The following is a 21,870-nucleotide window of genomic DNA, read 5'->3' as shown; positions in this document are numbered from 1 at the left end:
AACATCAATATAGCTAAGCATTTTTACATGAAACATTTATTGATGACCAATTATGTGCCAAACAGATAATGTGCCAGGTTCAAAGGAAACAAAAAAATGCTCTGGGAAGATATCATAAGATAAAGCCCCACTCTTTAAAAAAAATTATTAGAGAATCCCTGTGATGGACATTTACAAACTTATAAACCTTTGTGTTTGCATTTCATTCATACAGTGATCATTTACCCCTCCCTCCACCAGTGCCCATTCCCCTCCACCAGTGATCCCAGTATACCTCTCACCACCCACCCCATCCCCCATCAACCCACCCATCCTCTGCAGGAGGGCATTCCCTTTTTTTCTCGCTCTTTTTGGGTGTTGTACTTTGCAATAGAGGTATTGAGTGGACTTCATGTTCGGTCTATAGTCTACTTTCAGTTCAAATCTTCCAACCTGAATGGGTCCTCCCAACATCCTTTACTTGGTGTTCCCTTCTCTATCTGACCTGCCTTTCCCCCAGCATGTGAAACCAGTTTCCAAGCTGTGGGGCAGACCTCCAGTCCTTATCTGTACTACTCTTAGGTGTTAGTCTCCCACTCTGTTATTTTGTATTCCAGAGATGAGGGCTATCTTTCTATGTCTGTCTCTCTCTTTCTGATTCATTTCACTTAACATGATACTTTTCATGTTGATCCACTTATATGCAAATTTCATGACTTTATCTTTTCTAACAGCTGCACAGTATTCCATTGTGTAGATGTACCAAAATTTCTTTAACCATTCATCTGTCTTTGGGCACTCTGGTTTTTTCCAGATTTTTGGCTATTGTAAACAGTGCTGTAATGAACACATAAATGCAGATGTCATTTCTACTATACCTTTTTGCCTCTCCTGGATATATTCCCAGGAGTAGTATTGCTGGGTCAAATGGGAGCTCAATTTCTAATTTTTTGAGAATCACCCATACTGTTTTCCAAAAGGGCTAAACCAGTCAGCATTCCCACCAGCAGTGAAGGAGAGTTCCTTTTTCCCCACATCTGCGCCAATACCAGTTGCTTTGTTCTTTTGGTTGTAGGCCAGTCTCTGTGGTGGGAAATTATATCTTACTGTTGTTTTGAGCTGCATCTCCCTGATGATTAGTGATGAAGATCATTTTCTCATGTGTCTTTTAGCCTTTCAAATTTCTTCTTTGAGAAAATTTCTGTTCATTTCCATCCCCCATTTTTTGATGGGGTTGGGTGTTTTCTTCTTGTAGAGTTCAACCAGTGCCTTGTATATCCTTGATATGAATCCCTTATCAGATGTGTATTGGGTGAATATCCTTTCCCATTCTGTAGACTGTCTTTGTATTTTGGTCATTGTTTCTTTTGAGGTGCAGAAGCTTCTTAGTTTAAGATAGTCCCATTTGTTTATCTCTGTTTTCACTTGCTTGGCCAGTGGCGTGTCATCTTTGAAAACACCTTTAGCTTCAATGTCATAGAGGGTTTTTCCAACCTTGTTCCATGTCCCTCATGGATTCTGGTCTGATGTTGAGATCTTTAATCCACTTTGACCTGACTTTTGTACATGGTGTTAGGTAGAGGTCTGAGCTCATTTTTTGCATGTATCTGTCCAGTTTTGCCAGCACCATTTGTTGAAGAGGCTTTCCTTGCTCCAATTCACATTACTAGATCCCTTATCATAGATTAGATGATCATATAGTTGATGGTGTGTTTTAGGATTTTTCACCCTGTTCCATTGGTCTGCGGCTCTCCATTTGTTCCAGTACCATGCTGTTTTAATTATTACTGCTTTGTAGTAGAGATTGAAGTTGGGGAGGGTGATTCCTCCCATATTCTTTTTCCTAAGAGTTGCTTTAGCTGTTCGTGGGGCTTATTGTTCCATATGAGTTGCAGGAGTGTTTGCTCCATTTCTTTGAAGAATGTCGTGGGTATCCTTATAGGGATCGCATTGAATGTGTACAATGCTTTGGGGAGTATTGCCATTTTGACAATGTTAATTCTCCCGATCCATGAGCAGGGAATATATTTCCATTTCCTCATATCCTCTATTATTTTTGAAGTAGCATTTGTAGTTTTCTTTGTACAAGTCCTTTACCTCCTTAGTTAAGCTGATTTCGAGGTACTTGATTTTCTGAGGCACGATTGTAAAAGGGATTGCTTTTTTCATGCCAGTTTTCTCTCTCTCGTTAATTATGTATAGGAAAGCCATGGACTTTTGAGTAATAATTTTATGGCATGCAACTTTACTATACAAGTCTACGTTTCCTAGGAGTTTCTTGGTAGAGGTTTTAGGGTTCTTTATGTATAGTATCATATAATCTGCAAATAGTGAGAGCTTGTACATCCTCACTCTTGATGTTTTCACTACTGTTGGAGAAATATATAATGATACATACATTACAAGTCAATGTAAGAGTTGTGACAGCAAGGGCTGGAGTGATGGCACAGTGGGTAGGGCATTTGCCTTGCACACGGCTGACCCAGGTTCGATTCCCATCATCCCATATGGTCCCCTGAGCACCGCCAGGGGTGATTCATGAGTGCAGAGCCAGGAGTAATCCCTGTGATTTACAGTTATTCATAGTAGACTTTTAGACATACTATGTTCCAGCCCTAATCCGTACACCAATGTCATCCTTCCTCCATCAGAGTTTTGAGCTTCCCTCCCACTTCATTTATCACTGGATATGAAATTCATTCTATATCTTAGCCATTGCATTAATTGCTACAATGAATAATCGTGCTCATATCTCAATTATTTTCCTTCTATTTGTTCACTGTGGAATTACAGTTATTCATGATTTGGCTTCAGGCATACAATGTTTCAACACCAATCCCTCTGCCAGTACCCTCCTCATGCCCATTTAGTTCCCACCCCCAGTCTGATTCTATAAGAAGGACTTTTTAAAGATAAGTTTTTGCACTGTGGTTTACTGTACTCTTGTTGATAGGGTTTAATGCATAATACTTTACCACCTTTCAGAACCACTTCGTTCTTCAGTTGAGACAATGGAAGCAAAGAACATGAGACCCGGTATTCAGTAAGAAAAGTGCCACTTAAGGGGTCTGGTGTGTAGGGCACGGAGGAGGAAATTCTATGGTGGAGGAAAGTGTTCATATGTCCTTTAGAATTAAAGGTTCTCTGTCCTGGGGATAGATTTTGAGAAATGGAATTGCCAGATCGTATTGCAGCTCAATACTTAGTTTACTGTGATTATCTCCATAGCATTTTCTAAAAGTTTTACTAGGCAACAGTTCCTGTAGAAGTGGATAAGAGTTCACTTTTGACCATACCCTCTCCAGTATGTACTGTTACCAGTAATTTTGATGTGTACCATTCTCATTTGTGTAAAACTGTATCTTTTTGTTGTATTGATTTATTTTTCCCCAATAAAAAGTGATGATGAGCAATTTTTCATGACCAGCCATCTGCTGGTTTTCCTCAGAGAAGTCCCGACTTTCATTTTTATGGGGTTTCTGGATATTTTGTTGATTTTTAAAGAACTTTATATAATTGGGTGTGGCCGGAAAAAAAACAACCCCCCAAAATTGTTGAGCCCTTAGTAGATGTTCATCAAGTAACTATTGACAATTTTTTCTGAACATATCTGAACATATTTCCTTTTCTGTAAAATAGGGATTTTTACTTTGCTTTAAGAATTAACAAAAGCGAAATATATAACCCCAAGTCTGCTACACAAAATATGCTCAATAAAAACTTGTTACTGTCATGGGGAACCTTAGGGTGTGGTTATACTTTCAGCAGTGATGTGAATCATGCAGAAGACAAAACTGTTACATGGATCAAAGCCATATGCCCTTCTGAAATCCTTAGGAGGCTCTAAGAGTCAACCCTGACAGTGTGAACTCATTTTATTGAATCGCTTTGGATCTCAGGGGAATAAAATAAACCTGAATGCAAATCCTGCTTAGGAAAATAGGGTCGAGTCTAAACTGCTTTGGAAAAAAAGAAAACTTCCCTTCCTTGGGCAGAGAGTTGCACTTAAAGAGCAGAAGTGCATGCTTTATGTGCAGGAGCCCAGAGTTTGACCCCAGCACCACATGGTCCCCAGAGCAAATGCCACAGGAAAAGCCTTTAAGTACCACCAGTTGTGCCCTCCTCTTTCCCCACAAAAGTATCGACCCTCACTGTTCTAAATTCCTCCCATTACACAGCAAATGTTTTAAAGGGATTCTAAACTCAAGGGATGACCCTGACTACATCACTCATTCTAGACTAATCCTGCCATCTGGGTTTCCTGATGGCTAGTCAGCAGGAAGACAGGAGGCAGGCACAGAGAAGAATAAATGTTTATAAACACTGGATGAATAGTTGAATGAGCATGAGAGAGAAAAGGTGGAAGGAAACGAAGCTGCAGAAAGTGAGTCGAGAGGATTGCTCCCAGCCCCTTCCCCCAGCAAGGGGGCCATAACAATAGTACTAAAGAAGGCCTCTCCACACAGGAATCCTTGGAAATCAAGTCTGTTCCCTTTGATTTACAGAAAAGGAAACTGAGGCACAGAGAATTTCCAGGATTTGCTGAAGACACAGGTAGGATTTGGAGCTGGGTCCCCCTTCAACTTATCCAGTTGTTTCCTACACAAATCTGTAGCTTGATATTAAGCAGCCCCACCAGGTACCGTGGGACATCATGCAGGTCCCTCAGCACAGGGGCAAGGCCAGCAGGGAAACTGCACTATACCTGCGGGTCTGCAGTGTACGAGTCACCATGTAGATAACACCAAGAGTAGAACTGGCTGGCCCCACATCTTCACTCCTGCATTAAAGTTCTCCAAAGGGCAACAGAGCCATCTCCATAGAGAAATAGCAGAAAGCAGGGAGAAAGAGGGAAGAGTCATCAATGGGAAACTGTGGTCAGGGCCCTGAGAGGAATGAGAACTCCCATGAAGAGAAATAGAAGGTGCCACCTTAAGTCAGCCGATTTTCAAGGTGGTGAAGGAAGAAATGGCCAGAAGACTACTCAGAGAAGGGCTTATAAGCAGACAGGAGGAGAAGCAGGAACAGACACATCCAAGTGTTCATTATCTATACCCAGGCTCACCTCAGAGCTCCCTGTCCAATTCTGCCTTCTCCCAGACCTGCACTAATATTAGCACCAGGCACCTTATATCTTTGTAGATAGCACCTACTTCTGTTCAGTTGCCTCACCTTTATCAAGCAGATACTCAATGCTAATATACATCTTGATTAAGCAGGTATATAATACTCTCTGATTTTTTAATAAGATCTTATCGTCATGACTTTATTGAAATAATATATAATTAAGGTGTGGGTCGCTAAGGAACTTGTTTCTGGGTGTTTCCTTAAGTTTCAGAAACAGTGCCTTTCTGTTTCTGTTTTTGGGCCACATCTGGTGGTGCTTAGGGCTTACTCCTGGCTCTGTGGTTAGGAATCACTCCTGGTGGTTCTTGGGGCACCAGTTTACTGCTGAAGGAATGTGGTCCTGGGTCAGCTGCGCACAATGTCATGGCTTTTATCCCAGGTAGTATCTCTGAGCTCTATCCATACTGTTTTGAGACTCCCAGTCCACACTGGACATTTGCTAGGCTTCCTGCCCAGGGCCCAATACTTTTATTTACCTCCTCTGTTCCAGCAGCTAAAAATAAACTTGCCTTTGCTGCTGTCTCCCTGTTACAGCCAGGCACAAAGGCCCTGAGATTTACCTCAGATCTTTTTGATCTTTTGAACTAGTTTTCTTTCTTCACTCATTTTCTCCCCATTTGTTGCCTTATCTTCTAAGCCTGAGTTTGGTAGGTGCTTTGTGGTTAACTTACTCTTCTGCATTCCAGGAGTAAGCTGTGGTTTGATGCATCTCAGGGCGTCAAGTTGAGGTGTAGCAAGGGGTCTGACAGGGAAGAACCTGAACTCACCCTCAACTCTGGCTGTCCTCATGTTCAACCTGCAGCAGACATCGCTGCTGAAGGTGCCAGGGTGGGTAGGAGCGCCCTGCAGGACACCTGGCCTCACTCTGACTATCCTGTGACTGAGCATGCTCCCCTGGGACTTGCTAAAGCTCTGTTCTCTACCTCTGCAGATCCGGGCTTCAGATTACCATATTCAAAAGTGTGACCTCATCTCCTTGGTATCCAAGAATAACTGTCCTCCTTCCTGAGCTAGGCCATGGCTCCTCAGACCCTTGCAGCTCCACTGTCTGCGGAATGTCACAGAGAGTTTGGGTACCCTCTTCCTCTTGACTCTGAGGGACAAAGTGCTGTCTTTTTCCTCCTCCCCCCAAAAAAGGGTAGGGGAACATTTCTGATGGAACTCAGAACTTACTCCTAGCTTTGCAATCAAACCTGGGTTGACTGTGTGCGAGGCAAGCACCTTCCCTATCTGCTGTTTTATCTCACTCCGACAGGCTGTCCTTTGAGATGGCTCTTCCTCTACTATCTTCCTCTACTATCTGCTCTTCCTGGAGACCTGCTTTGCCAGTAGACATTGGATTTAGATTTCCTTTAAGTTGCACGTGGGCATGTTCTCTTTTATGATTTGTCATAGGTGTTGGGATTGACTATATATAGGAGGGTTTTATGTTTTCTAGGATTAGGCTTTATTTGGGCGAAGAGTATGTTGGGGAGGGTGATAGAAATCAGATGAGGAATTCTGTCTCCTTCTAAGTACTTCTTTACCCTGACCAAGTCTTTTCCTCCTCCTATCTCCCTCCATGGAGCCCCATTCTGTAGGGAGAGATCTCTCCATTAACCCTTGCAGGAGGAGCTGGGTGTACATTGTTACTAAGAGTTTAGTTTTGGCTTTGACCCAAGGAGTCCTTGGAGTGGCACTGCTCCTCAGCCTTGCTTCTCTGATGCTGGAAACTTTTGAGGAAGTTGGTAAGGATTCTCAAGGCTAGGCTCCATTGCAGTTGGGCTAGAGAACAGACATCTTCCCACGAAGGCTTGCAGTTTGTGCCCAGGGTGTGTGTGTGGGTAGCTTGTGCCATGAGCCTGGAACTTGCACATCCTTGGAGTGCGGTGGACCGGTGAAAAAATGTGCCTGTAGATGAAAGCAGTCTTGTTGCCTGACTGCACTGGTGCCTTTCTTGTGCCTCTCTTTCCAAGGTGGGAGGCACCAGGGACAGAAGGAACCCTTAGAGTAACCTGCTTTGGCAGCTCTGTAGTTGATGGAGAATGAGTTCCTCTGGCCTGAAGGCCAGACTCATATCCTTTCCACTGAAGCCTGTGTAATGTTCTCAGTAACTTGAGGTCCTTGTGTCCCATCCCCTGGGATTGCTTTAATCACCTCTGCTGCTCGGGACACACAAGAGGACATGAGTGTCCTTTGCCAATGTCTTAACTTCTGATTTGTGGATTTGTTTTGATTTTGCCTTAGGTTTTTATTTGTGGACTGCACCAGTGGTGCTTAGAGGCTTCTTCTGGCTCATTGGTGGATTGCTTATGCTGGTTATGGAAACCTAACCTGGGACATGGTGTGTGTGTGTGCAAAGCATATGTCTTTGAGCAGCCTTCCTGGCCACTTTCACTTAGATTTAAAATAAAAAAAAGAAAATATTTTTGGGTTTGAGGTGTAATTAGACAAGGAAGAACTCGACAGTTGTATATGTGTGCGTTGTGTTTTTTGTTGTGTATTTTGGGTGGTTGTGGGGCAGTACAACTTGTGGATGACTCTGAGAACCCTCAGTACTGGAATGAAGATCTTGTCCCTTCAATTCTTGGAACTCAGCGGAGAATTAGGCTGCCGAATGCCCAGTTCTGGTTTTGTAACATCCCAGCTTAAGCCCCTCTGTGGGTACGGTTCCCTTTGCCTGCAGAATACAGGAATTATTCAGATCCTTCTCAGTTTGACCCATCTGTTTTGCCTGAATGTGTGCTGTGTTTCAGCTTGCACTGTTTCCAGGCTGTGTCTTCCCACACCCACCCTTTTGCAGTAGTGTCTCTTCTGTTTATCTGCATCTTCCCTGTTCCTCAGTGCCTTAGTATCTTCTTCATCTTGTACAAATGCTGGAACTCTTGTGAAACCTGCCATGCCAGCATTGTCCCCATAACCTTTCATTTCACGTTTACAATATATTTCTCCATGTGTAGATGCTCTTCTAGATAAGGTAAGTTCTTAACGACCCACATAATTTTTAATGGTGTTGATATTATTGTTTTATACTTGCAGTGTTGTTACCACTGGATGTTCACCATTAGAGTAACAAATATCTACACCATTGTTTCAGGGTACCCCCCTCCACAACTTCTCCATAACCCTCAGTTAACAGTTCAATTTATATTACAGAATGTGTTTCAATTGTCTAGTCCCTTGATTTATTTCTTTATATTCTACAAATGAGTGTGAAATTTCTTTTCAGAAAAGAGTGTATGCCTTTTGTCTTCCCGAAAAAAGGTGTATGTCTTTTTCTTTCACACTTATTTCAATGATATTCTTTCTACAATTTCAAACAAGTTACAGGAAACAAAGTTTTCTTTTTGTTCTTTTTTGCTTTTTTGGGGCACACCAGAGATGCTCAGGGGTTACTTCTGGCTTTGCACTCAGGAATAACCCCTGGTGGTGCTCAGGGGTCCATATGAGATGAGGGAATTGAACCCGAGTCGGCCACGTTCAAGGCAAATGCTCTACCCGCTGTGCTATCACTCCAGACCTGGTTTTCTTTTCTTATAGTGAAATTGTACTCCATTTTGTACATATGCCATAACGTCTCTATAAATGCATCTGTTTGGGGGTACTTGGATTGTTTCCAGATCTTACTATTTTGATTAGTGCTTTGATGAAGTATAGTTTTGCCTATGTCTTCGTGGATTAAAATTTACTGGTTTTTGTTTTGATATTGCAGAAGAGAAATCACTGGATATTATAGAAATTGTATTCTAAATTTGTGGTGTTTTCCAAGTAGTTCTTAGGGACTTGAGGAATCCTTGCAGTGATTTAGAGCCAATCAGATTAGCAGTTGCGAGGGCCTGAGAATTCAATTCTGTTGAAGATCTGAAATGCTGGAGATTTAGCTATTCACCTTAGCAGAATTCAAGCACCTCCAGGGAGCACGCAGCATTGATCAGAGGAGTAAGTGTTGGAGAGATTGAACCAGGGTAGGCTGCATGTGTGGAATTTACCTTAATTCCTGTGGTATCATTCTGGTCTCTAAAGTTTTTCACAAGACTCTACACTATTTCTCATAAAGGTTGAATTAGATTACAGTTGTTATTTATTTGATTGCCTTTTCCTGGTAATCAATGATACTGAGAGCTTTTTCATATGTCTTTTGTTCATATTTATATATTTTAAGGAAGTGTTTGTTCATTTCCTTTCCATGGTTTTTAATAGGGTTGTTTGTTTTTGAGTTTTGTGATATGTAAGAATATTTTATGTGACTTATTCTTTCACAATTTAAGCATGGAATAAAATGCTGATGTTTGGCATTCTCTTTTTTTGTTGTTGAATCACCATGTGGAAAGTTACAAAGTTCTCAGGCTTATGTCTCAGTTATACAATATTCTGTATTCTTATTTCTGCTTCTTCCACTATCTGGAACATATCCCCTCCTTCCTTTATTTTATATATATTCTGTTAATCAAAATATATATATACATTTTTTTAATTTTGTATTAGAGAATCACTGTGATGTACAGTAACAAACTTATGAAATTTTGTGTTTGCATTTTACTCATACAATGATCGTTTAACCAACCCTCCATCAGTGCTCATTCTCCTCCACCAATGATCCCAGTATCCCTCTCACCACCCCCATCCCAACCCCAACACCCCACCCAGCCTATGTGACAGGGAATTCCCTTTTGTTCTATCTCCTTTTTGGTGTTGTACTTTGCAATAGAGGTATTGAGTGGCCATCATGTTCGGTCTATAGTCTACTTTCAGTTCACAACTTCCAACCCGAATGGTTATCCCGACATCCTCTACTTGGTGTTCCCTTCTCTATCTGAGCTGCCTTTACCCCTAGCATGTGAGGCCAGTTTCCAGGCTGTGGGACAGATCCCCTAATCCTTATCTCTACAACTCTTGGGTGTTAGTCTCCCACTATGTTGTTTTATATTCCACAGATAAGTGCAATCTTTCTATGTCTCTCCCTCTCTTTCTGACTCATTTCACATAACATGATATTTTCCATGCTGATCCAATTATATAGAAATTTCATGACTTTATCTTTTCTAACAGCTGCATAGTATTCCATTGTGTAGATGTACCAAAGTTTGTTTAACCATTCATCTGTTTATAATCACTCTGTTTTTTACCATATTCTGGCTACTGTAAACAGTGTTGCAATGAACATACAAATGCAGATGTCATTTCTGCTATACCTTTTTGTCTCTCTGGGATATATTCCCAGGAGTGGTATTGCTGGGTCAAATGGGAGTTCAATTTCTAATTTTTTGAGAATCACCCATACTGTTTTCCAAAAGGGCTGAACCAGTCAGCATTCCCACCAGCAGTGAAGGAGAGTCCATTTCACCCCACATCCACGCCAACAGCGGTTGCTTTTGTTCTTTTGGATGTGGGTCAGTCTCTGTGGTGTAAAATTATATCTCATTGTTGTTTTAATCTGCATCTCCCTGATGATTAGTGACATAGAGCATTTTCTCATGTGTCTTTTATCCACGCAAATTTCTTCTTTGAGAAAATTTCTGTTCATTTCCATCCCCCATTTTTTGATGGGGTTGGTTGTTTTCTTCTTGTAGAGTTCAACCAGTGCCTTGTATATCCTTGATATGAACCCCATATCAGATGTGTATTGGGTGAATATCCTTTCCCATTCTGTAGACTGTCTGTGTATTTTGGTCACTGTTTTTTTTGAGGTGCAGAAGCCTCTGAGTTTAAAGTAGTCCCATTTGTATGTCTCTGTTTTCACTTGCCTTGCAGTGGTGTGTTACCTTTGAAAATACCTTTAGCTTCAATGTGGTGGAGGGTTTTGCCAATCTTGTTTTCCATGTACCTTATGGATTCTTGTCTGATGTTGAGATCTTTAATCCACGTTGACCTGTCTTTTGTACATGGCATTAAGTAGAGATCTAAGCTCATTTTTTTTGCTTGTCCAGTTTTGCCAGCACCATATGTTGAAGAGGTTTTCCTTGTTCCAATTCACATTTCTTGGTCCATTATCAAAGATTATATGATCATATATTTGAGGGTGTGTGTCAGGATATTCAACCCTGCTCCATTGGTCTGTGGCTCTGCCTTTGTTCCAGTACCATGCTGTTTTAATTATTACCGCTTTGTAGTAGAGATTGAGGTTGGGGAGGGTGATTCCTCCCATATTCTTTTTCCTAAGAGTTGCTTTAGCTATTCGTGGAGGCTTATTGTTCCATATGAATTTCAGGAATGTTCTCTCCATTTCTTCGAAGAATGTCATGGCTATCCTTATAGGGATCGCATTGAATGTGTACAATGCTTTGGGGAGTATTGCCATTTTGACAATGTTAATTCTCCCGATCCATGAGCAGGGAATATCCTTCCATTTCATCATTTCCTCTATAATTTCTTGAAGCAGCATTTGTAGTTTCCTTTGTACAAGTCCTTTACCTCCTTAGTTAAGCTGATTTTGAGGTACTTGATTTTCTGAGGCTTGATTGTGAACAGGATTGCTTTTTTCATGTCACTTTCTTCTCTCTCATTATTTGCGTATAAGAAAGCCACGGACTTTTGGGTATTGATTTTATAGCCTGCAACTTTACTATACAAATCTACTGTTTCTAAGTGTTTCTTGGTAGAGGTTTTAGGGTTCTCTAATATAGTATCATATCATCTGCAAATAGTGAGAGCTTGAGTTCTTCCTTTCCTAATTGAATGCCTTTAATACCCTTTTCTTGCCTAACTGCTATTGCAAGTACTGCCAGTACTATATTGAACAGAAGTCGAGAGAGTGGGCATCCTTGTCTCATCCCTGACCTTAGAGGGAAATCTCTTAGTTTTTCCCCATTGAGGATGATGCTTGCTGTAAGGCTTGTAGTAGATGGCATTGACTATATTGAGGAAAATCCCTTTTATACCCATTTTGGGCAGAGTTTTCATCATAAATGGATGCTGGATCTTATCAAATGCTTTCTCTGCATCTATTGATGTGATCATATGGTTCTAATCTTTTCTTTCGTTGATATTATGGATTATGTTGATTGATTTCTGAATGTTAAACCATCCTTGCATCCCCGGGATGAATCCCACTTGGTCGTGGTGTATGATCTTTTTGATGAGTTGTTGAATTCCTTTTGCTAATTTTTTGTTGAGAATCTTTGCATCCGTGTTCATCAGGATGAACTGTAGTTTTCTTTTTTTTGTGGTGTCTTTGTTTCCTTTTGGTGTTAGGGAGATATGAGCCTCATAGGAACTGTTTGGGAGGGTTTCTGTTTCTTCAATTTCCTGGAAAAGCTTGAGAAGAAGTGGCAATAGGTCATCTTTAAATGTTTGGAAGAATTTGCCAGTGAATCCACCTGGACCCAGGCTTTTGTTTTAGGGAAGACTTTTAATTACTGTTTCATTTTCCTTGATATTAATAGGACTGTTCATGTATTCCAGGTCTTCTTGATTCAGCCTTGGGAGATTATAGGAATCCGAGAATTTATCCATTTTTTCTAGGTTCTCTTGTTTGGTAGCATACAGATTTTCAATGTAGCCTCTGATGATCTTTTCAATTTCTTTGGTTTCTGTTGTGATATCCCCCTTTTCATTTCTGATTTGGTTTATAAGGGTTCGCTCTCTCTCCTTCTGTGTGAGTTTTGCTAGTGGTTTATCAATCTTATTTATTTTCTCAAAGAACCAGCTCTTGGTTTCATTGATTTTTTCGGATTGTCTTCTGGGTTTCAATGTCATTGATTTCTACTCTAACTTTTATTATCTCTTTCCTTCTGCCTGGTTTGGGCTCCTTTTTTGGTCCTTTTCCAAAACCTTAAGCTGTGAAATCAAGTTATTTATGTGGACACTTTGTTCCTTCCTTAGGAATGCTTGCAGAGCTATAAATTTTCCCCTTAACTCGGCTTTAGCTGTGTCCCACAGGTTCTGGCAGCTGGTGTCTTCATTATCATTTTTTTCCAAGTACCTTTTGATTTCTTCCTTGATTTCCTTCCTGACTCACTCATTGTTCAACATCAAGTTGTTTAATTTCCAGGTGTTTGATCTGGTTTTCTGCATCTATCATGATTCACTTCTATCTTCAGTGCATCATGGTCTGATATGATAGCTGATGCAATATCTATCTTCCTGATTCAGTTGAGGTATGGTGTATGGCCCAGCACATGGTCTATTCTGGAAAATGTTCTGTGTGCACTGAAAAAGAATGTGTACTCTTTTAATGGGGGACATAACGCCCTGTATAAATCTATTAGCCCTCTCTCTTCTCTGTCTTTCTTCAAAGCCAGTATTTCCTTGGTGAGTTTTAATCTTATTGATCTATTCATAGGTGATAGGGCGGTGTTGAAGTCTCCAACTACTATTGTGTTATTCACAATATCCTTCCTAAGGTCTTTTAGCAGTTGTTGTAGGTATTTAGCTGGTCTCTCACTGGATGCATACATGTTTAGGAGTGTGATTTCTTCCTGTTGTAAATATCCCCTGATTAATAAAAATAGCCTTCACTATCCCTTCTAATCTTTTTCTTCCTGAAATCTATGTTGTCTGATACTAGTAATGCCACACCAGCTTTTTTGAGGGAGTTGTTTGCTTGCAGTATTGTTTTCCATCCTTTGACTTTGAGTCTGTGTTGGTTCTGGCTATTCATATGTGTTTCTTTCAGGCAGCAAAATGTTGGTTTCTGTCTCTGAATCCATTTTGCCACTCTGTTTCTTAATTGGTGAATTTAGATCATTGACATTGAGAGAGATTATTGTTATTGTATTTTGTGCCACTTTCTGTAAGAGTTTGTTGTGATTGTAGGGGTTTTTCTTGTCTTACAGTAGCCCCTTTAGTCCTTCTTTTAGGTTTGGTTTTGAGTCTATGAAGTTCCTGAGCTGTTGTTTGTCCACAAAATAGTGTATCGTTCCTTCCAGTTTGAATGAGAATTTAGCCAGATAAAGTATTCTTGGTGAAGCGTTCATTTTATTAAGCTTTTTCACTATATCCCACCACTGCCTTCAGGCATAGAGGGTTCCCTCTGATAGGTTTGCCATGAATCTAAGGGGTGATCCTTTGTATGTGATTTTTTTCTTTGACCTTGCTACTTGCAGTATTGTGTCTCTATCCATGATGTCCATCATTGTAACTATGATATGTCTTGGAGTTTTTCTGTTAGGGTCTCTTTTAGCTGGCACCCTTTGGGCTCCTTGAACCTGGATGCCTGCATTCTCCAGCTCTGGGAACTTTTCAGCAATAATTTCTTTGACTGTGGCTTTTTCATTGGCATTGGTTCCCTGTCCTTCTGGTACTCCAATGATTCTAATGTTGTTCCTCTTGAGATCATCCCCTAGGACTCTGATTCGTCCTAGAGCTATTTTGAGGTCTCTTTCCATTGTTTGTTGTTGCCTATAGGCTGCCTTCAGCTGATCTTCAAGCTCACTGATTCTGTCTTCTGCTGTAGTAATTCTATTGTTGAGGGCTCCCACTGAGTTTTTTATTTCATCTACCGAATCTTTCATTTGTGACATTTCTTTTTGTAGCTTTTTAATTTCTGATCTCATTTCTTCTCATATTTTCTCGGCTGTCTGTTCTATTTTTTTCTATCAGGTCCTCCTTTAATTTAATGGATACCTTTTCAATCTTTACATTGAGTTCATTGAACATCTTCAGCATTTGAACTCTGAATTCTTTATCGGAGAGCTCAAGTATGTAGGAAACACCTATTGAGATTTTTGGACTCCTTTCATCCTCCTCTCCTTGTAGTGGGGATTTGCGCTGTTTCTTCATGTTGTTGTGGTGGTATGGACGAGGGACCTTCAAGTTCACTATCCCTGTTCCCTATTGTTGTGAAAAAGGAATCTGGATGGTATTGGTCAATGGTAGTTACCTTTTTATTTTCCCATTCTAGAACATGTCCTTCCTCTCAGATATTCCTCTAATCCTTAGGTGAGGACTAAGATGATGCTTTCAGAGAATGTGCTTTTATACACTGGGCTTTGCACAGGTACTTGTATTTATTGGTGCATGGGTGAAATTAGGGTAGACTACTGGCTAATTATCTTAGTGTTCTTTGGATGGCTAGGATGTTACTCATGCACATAGGTAATAAAAGCTGAGATGTAACAACAGATTGCTTGGTGCTGGAAAATAACTGTGGCTGCTAACCACAAAAGAGGCCATGCCTACTTTTGCCTATGCTACGCCCCTGACGGTTAGGCCACGCCCCTTCCCCCACAATAGCACACACCTGTGCCAAAAGAGAGAACAGCTGTGGTGCTTGGGGTCAGAGTGCCCGCCACTCTGACCCAGGGGGGGGAGAGCTTGTGTGCTCTGGGTCCAAGGAGCAGGCTGGGTTGCGGGTAAGGAGGGTCGAGGGACATCACACACCTGAATCAAAATATTAATAATGGTTTCCCATGTACATAATTAAAACACCACACCCTTCACCAGTGTGCCCATCTGCCTTCCCCAAGGCCCCTGACTACCCACAGTCTCACCCCCTAACTCTATTATTTGTATGAGTTTTCCCATTGTGTTGCCATTGGACCTGCATTAGTAGCTAGTTGTGTGTCATTAAGTACAAAATATAAGAGATATCATGCTGTTCCCATCTTTTTTAATATAAAAAATTCTTATTTCTCATTTACAATTCATCTCAAGCTGTCGCCCCCTCCATAAAATTGAAAGCTTTTCTTGTGAATGGGTGCTGGATATTATTGAAAGTTTTCTCTGCATCAATTGATATATTCATTTGATTTTTATCTTTCCTTAAACTAATAAAGTATATTATGTTGATTGACTTGCATCTGTTAAACTATCTTTACGTCCCCAGAATTAATCCCAGTTGTTCATAGTGTATGATCTTTTTTTGATGAATTGCTGCATTCAAAAAGCCAACATTTTGTTTAGGATTTTTGCCTCTATGTTCATTAGAGATATCGGTATTTAATTCTTCTTTATATGCTGTCACTCTCTGCTTTTGGTATCAGGGTAACTTTTGCTTCATAAAAATTCTTTGGACTTTCTGTAGAAGTTTGGTGTGTTGAAATCCTAAGTTATTGTATATGCCCGAAGTTATGTACTGTTCCGTCAAAACTAAATGAGAGGGGCCGGAGTGATAGAACAGTGGGTAGGGCTTTTGCCTTGCACGTGCCCAACCCGGGTTCGATCTCCGGCATCCGTATGGTCCCCCAAGCGCTGTCAGGAGTATTCCTGAGTGCAGAGCCAGGAGTAACCCCTGAGCATCACTGGGTGTGATCCAAAAAGCAAAAAACAAAACAAAACTAAATGTGATTCTGGCTGTGCAAAAATGTATTCTTGGTAAGGTCTTAATTTCATTGAATATATTTGCTATATTCTCATCATTGTCTTTGAGTTCTCAGGGTATTGTAAAATCTACTGCATGAACATTGCATGAATCTACTGTAAATCTTAAGGATGCTCCTTTGTATATAATTTTCTTTACTGAAATTACTGCCATCAGTATTTTATCTGTAACTTTGGCTTTTGTTGTTCTGATTAGAATGTGTCTTGGAGGTTGTTTTTTATTTATGTCTCTTTTAGCTAGTACACTTCTGGCCTCTTGAATATGGGTGCATGCACTCTTCATCTCCAGAAATTTCTCAGTGATGATTTATTTTACTATTACTTCTTCATCGAAATTGCCTTCAGTGTCTTCTGGACCATGATAGGTCTTATGTTGTTCCTCTTATTTTTTTTCTTGTCTGCTGCTAATTTACCTATTTATCTTAAATTTTATTTTATTAAAGCACCATGATTTGAAAAGTTATTCATAGTTGACTTTTAAACATACAATATTCCAGACCCACCCACCGAGCACCCGGTCCTGGCACCCAGTGTCCCTGCACTCTGCTCCAGCCCCGCCTTTCCAGGGACAGCTGTGTGAACGTGCTCCCGCCCGCGTGACCATTCCCGTCACTTGATCCGCCCACCAAGCGCCCAGTCCTGGCATCCAGTGTCTCTGCCCTCTGTTCCAGCCCCACCTTGCCTTTCCCCAGACAGAGATAGTGTCCCAAGAGGGCGTGGCCTCAAAAGGGGGCGTGGCTTCCTGCAGGAGCAGCCAGAGTTATTTTTTTAAATAACTGGTGTCTGCTCGAACAAATCGATGAGCAACGGGATGACAGTGACAGTGAACAATAGAAACTGCACAAATCCTTCCTAAAGAGACCAACGCCCTAAGTCTTCACTAGAGACCCCTCATAAACCAGGAGGAGCACTTGAATGTAAGGAAGCAATCTAGAATAGAAACAAGGCTAACGTTATCAATTTAGCTCATCCAGCATCCCTCCCTGAAGCAAAAGGGAATAGGGATAGACAACTAGAAGGTTCCAACTCTATACTTCCATAACAATATGAAGAAACAGTGAAAATCCCCTCCACAAAGAGAGGATGAAGAAAAGATTCCAGAAGTCTCAACTGGGGTTACCCATAAATATGAACTGTCAGATAAAGAATTCAGAAAGGAAATCTTGAGGAGAGTCGATGTACTCAAAACAACCATGGAACAGACATCCAATAATTTAAGGGAGGATATGAATGAAGCATTGGAACTGTCCACCAAGAAAATGCAGGAAGAAATGAGAGCAGAAATTTCAAAACTACGAACAGAAGTGAAACAAAATAAGGAACCGGTAGATGAATTTAAAATCTCAATAGGTGCCCTCAACAGTAGAATGGCTACAGCAAAAGAATGAATCAGTGAGCTTGAATATGAGCTTCAGAAAGCATATAGGCAACAACAAATAATGGCAAAAGAACTCAAAATGGCTCTAGAGTGAATCCGAGTCGTAGGGGATGACCTCAAGAGGAACAACATAAGAATCATTGGAGTACCAGAAGCATAGGGCAGTAATCCCAATGGAAAAAACAGTTAAAGACATCATAACCCAGCAACACCACTGCTGGGAATATATCCCGGAGAAGCAAAACAGTATAGTTGAAATGACATCTGCACTTATATGTTCATCTCAGCCCTGTTTACAATAGCCAGAATCTGGAAAAAACCCGAGTGCCCTAGAACAGATGACTTGTCAAAAAAAACTTTGGTATAGGACAGTAGATACAATGGCCATGGGGATTGCCCCATAGCTGGAAGACTGCTTCATGAGCTGAGGGGATAATGTAGATGGAATAGAGAAGGGATCACTAAGAAAACGATGGCTGGAGGAAGCAGTTGGGATGGGAGATGCATGCCGAAAGTAGAAAATGGACCAAACATGATGACTTCTCAGTGTCTGTGTTGCAAGCTATAATGCCCAAAAGTAGAGAGAGAGTATGGGGAATATTGTCTGCCTTAGACGCAGGGGGAGGGTGGGTAAGGGGGGTATACCCGGGATATTTGTGGTGGGGAATGTGTACTGGTGGAGGGATGGGTGTTTGATCATTGTGAGATTGTAACCCAAACATGAAAGCTTGTAACTATCTCACGGTGATTCAATACAATTCAAAAAAATTTTTTAAAAAAGAAACTTTGGTAGATCTATACAATGGAATACTATGCAGCTGTTATAAAAATGAAGTCATGAATGTTGCATATAAGTGGATCAACATGGAAAGTATCATGCTAAGTGAAATGAGTCAGAAAGAGAGAGACAGACATAGAAAGATTGCACTCATATATGGAATATAAAATAACAAAGTAGGAGACTAGCACCCAAGAATAGTAGAAATAAGTACCAGGAGGTTGGCTCCGAGGCGTGGAAACTGACCTCACACGCTGGGGAAAAGGCAGCTCAGATAGAGAAGGGAAAACCAAGTAAAATGTGTTTGGAGACCATGCAGGGGAAGAAAGTTCGCTAGTCTCTGAAAGTAGACTAGAGACTGAAAACAATGGCCACTCAACACCCCTATTGCAAACCACAACACCCAATTGGAGCGAGAGAAAGTTATACCCTACTACAGAGGCTGGGTGGGGTGGAGGGCGATAGGATTTGGGGGTGGGAGGGATACTGGGTTTCTTGGTGGTGGAGAATGGGCATTGGTGGAGGGATGGGTTCTTGAACATTGTATGACAGAAACACGAGCATGAAAATGTGTAAATCTATAACTGTTCCCTCACGGTGATTCATTAATTAAAAATAAATAAATTTAAAAAAATAAAATAAAGACATCATAGCTAAGAAATTTCCAGAGCTGGAGAAGTCAGGCATCCAAATCCAAGAAGTCCGAAGAGTACCAGCAAAAAGAGATCCGAATAAAAAGACTCCAAGGCATATCATAGTCAGAATAACGGATGCTGTGGATAGAGATGCAATACTGCAAGCAGCAAGGAAAAGAAGGAAATCACATTCAAAGGAGCACCCCTTAGATTTACAGCAGACCTATCAGAGGAAACCCTCCAGCCCGAAGACACTGGTGGCACATAATGAAAAGACTCAACGAAATGAACGCCTCACCAAGAATACTTTATCCGGCTAAGCTCTCACTCAAACTCAAAAGAGCCATACACTACTTCACGGATAAACAACACCTCAGGAACTTCATAGACTCAAAACCAAACTTAAATAAAGGACTAAAGCGCTTTTGTAAGACAAGGAAAAACCCCACAGAAAGATGACACAAAACCCCATGACAATAATCTTTCTCAATGTCAATGGCCTAAATTCACCAATCAAGAGACATAGAGTGGCAAAATGGATTCGGAATCAAAACCCAAAATTCTGCTGCCTACAAGAAACACACCTAAACAGTCAAAGAAAACACGATTAAAAGTCAAAGGATGGAAAACAATCCTGCAAGCAAAGAACTCCCTCAAAAAAGCTGGGGTGGCCATACTAGTATCTGACAACATAGATTTCACGATTAGAAGGTACAGCAAAGATCATGTTCTGTTTTTAAAGGGATATATACAACAGGAAGAAATCACACTCTTAAATGTATACGCACCTAATGACTGACCAGCTAAATCTTTAAAACAACTTCTAACAGATTTTTAGGAGGGCAATGCTAGCAGCACAATAGTAGTCGGAGACTTCAAAACTGCCTTATCAGCTCTGGATAGACTGAAAAGAACAAAACTCAGCAAGGAAACACTGACTCTGAAGGAAGAAATGGCAGAGAGAGGCCTAATACACCTATACAGGGCTCGACACGCCAAAAAAGAAAGAATACACATTCTTTTCCAGTGCACACGGAACATGTTCCAAAACAGACCATGTTCTGGGCCACAGAACATACCTCAATAGAATCAGAAAAATAAAAATTATATCAACTATCTTTTCAGACCACGATGTGCTGAAGATAGAAGCTAATCACACACAGACACGGAGAACCAAAGCAAACACCTCGAAATTAAACAGCTCAGTGTTGAACACTGAGTTAGTTAGAAGGAAATCAAGGAAGAAATTAAAAGATGCCTCGAAACAAATGAGAATGAAGACATGAATTATTAAAACCGATGGGACGCAGCTAAAGCCATGTTAAGGTGAAAATTTATAGCTCTGCAAGTATTCATCAGGAAGGAAGAAAGGACCTATATAGAGAGCTTGACTTCACAGCTCAAGATCTTAGAAAAGGACAGGCAAAAGGAACCCAAACCAGACCGAAGTAAAGAAATAATCAAATTAGAGCAGAAATTAATGACATGGAAACCCAGAAAACATTCTGAAAGGTTAATGAAACAAAGAGCTGGTTCTCTGAGAAAATAAACAAGATTGATAAACCACTAACAAAACTCACAAAGAAAGAGAGAGAGAACCATAATAAACTGTATCAGAAATGAATAGGGGGGCATCAACAGAAACCAATGAAATTCAAAACATCATCAGAGACTACTTTGAAAGTCTGTATGCCACAAAACAAGAGAACCTAAAAGAAAGGGACTAATTCTGTGATTCCTACAATCTCCCAAGAATGAACCAAGAAGACTTGGAATAGCTGAATAGACTCATAAATATAAGGAAGTTGAAACTGTAGTCAAAAGTCTCCACCAAAGCAAAAGCCCAGGTCCAGATGGATTCACTGGTGAATTCTTCCAGACATTTAAAGAGGACCTGTTGCAAGTGCTCCTCAAGCTTTTCCAGGAAATTGAAAAAACAGGAACTCTCCCAAACAGTTTCTATGAGGCATATATCTCCCTAATACCAAAAGCAAACAAAGACACCATTAAAAAAGAAAATTACAGACCGATGTCCCTGATGAACACTGATGCAAAGATCCTCAACGAAATATTAGCGAATCGAATCCAACAACTTATCAAAAGGATCATACACTATGACCAAGTGGGACTCATCCCGCGGATGCGAGGATGGTTTAACATTCAGAAATCAATCAACATAATCGATCATATCAACAAAAGTAAAGATAAAAATCATATGATCATATCAATAGATTCAGAGAAAGCATTTGACAAGATCCAACATCCGTTCATGAAGAAAACTCTTACCAAAGTGGGTTTTGGAGGAACTTTCCTCAAGATAGTCAAAGCCATCTACCACAAACCTATGGCAAGCATTATCCTCAATGGGGAAAAACTAAGGCCTTTCTCCTAAGATCAGGGACAAAACAAGGATGCCCATTCTCACCTGTTATGTTCAACATAGAACTGGAAATACTTGAAATAGCTGTTAGGCAAGAAAAAGATATTAAGGGCATCCGGATAGGAAAGGAAGAACTCAAACGCTCACTATTTGCAGATGATATGATACTATATAGAGAGAAGCCTAAGGCCTCTACTAAGAAACTCTTAGAAACAATAGTCTTGTTCAGTAAAGTCGCAGGCTATAAAATCAATACCCAAAAATTCATGGCCTTCCTATATGAAAGAATGAGACAGAGGAAATGGACATGAAAAAAGCAATCTCATTTACAATTGTGCCCCGAAAATTAAGTACC

This window comes from Sorex araneus, chromosome X, assembly GCF_027595985.1.
Source record: "Sorex araneus isolate mSorAra2 chromosome X, mSorAra2.pri, whole genome shotgun sequence".
In the NCBI taxonomy this organism is placed as follows: domain Eukaryota; kingdom Metazoa; phylum Chordata; class Mammalia; order Eulipotyphla; family Soricidae; genus Sorex; species Sorex araneus.
The sequence above is the reverse complement of the archived record's forward strand: the minus strand, read 5'-3'. Positions refer to the sequence as shown.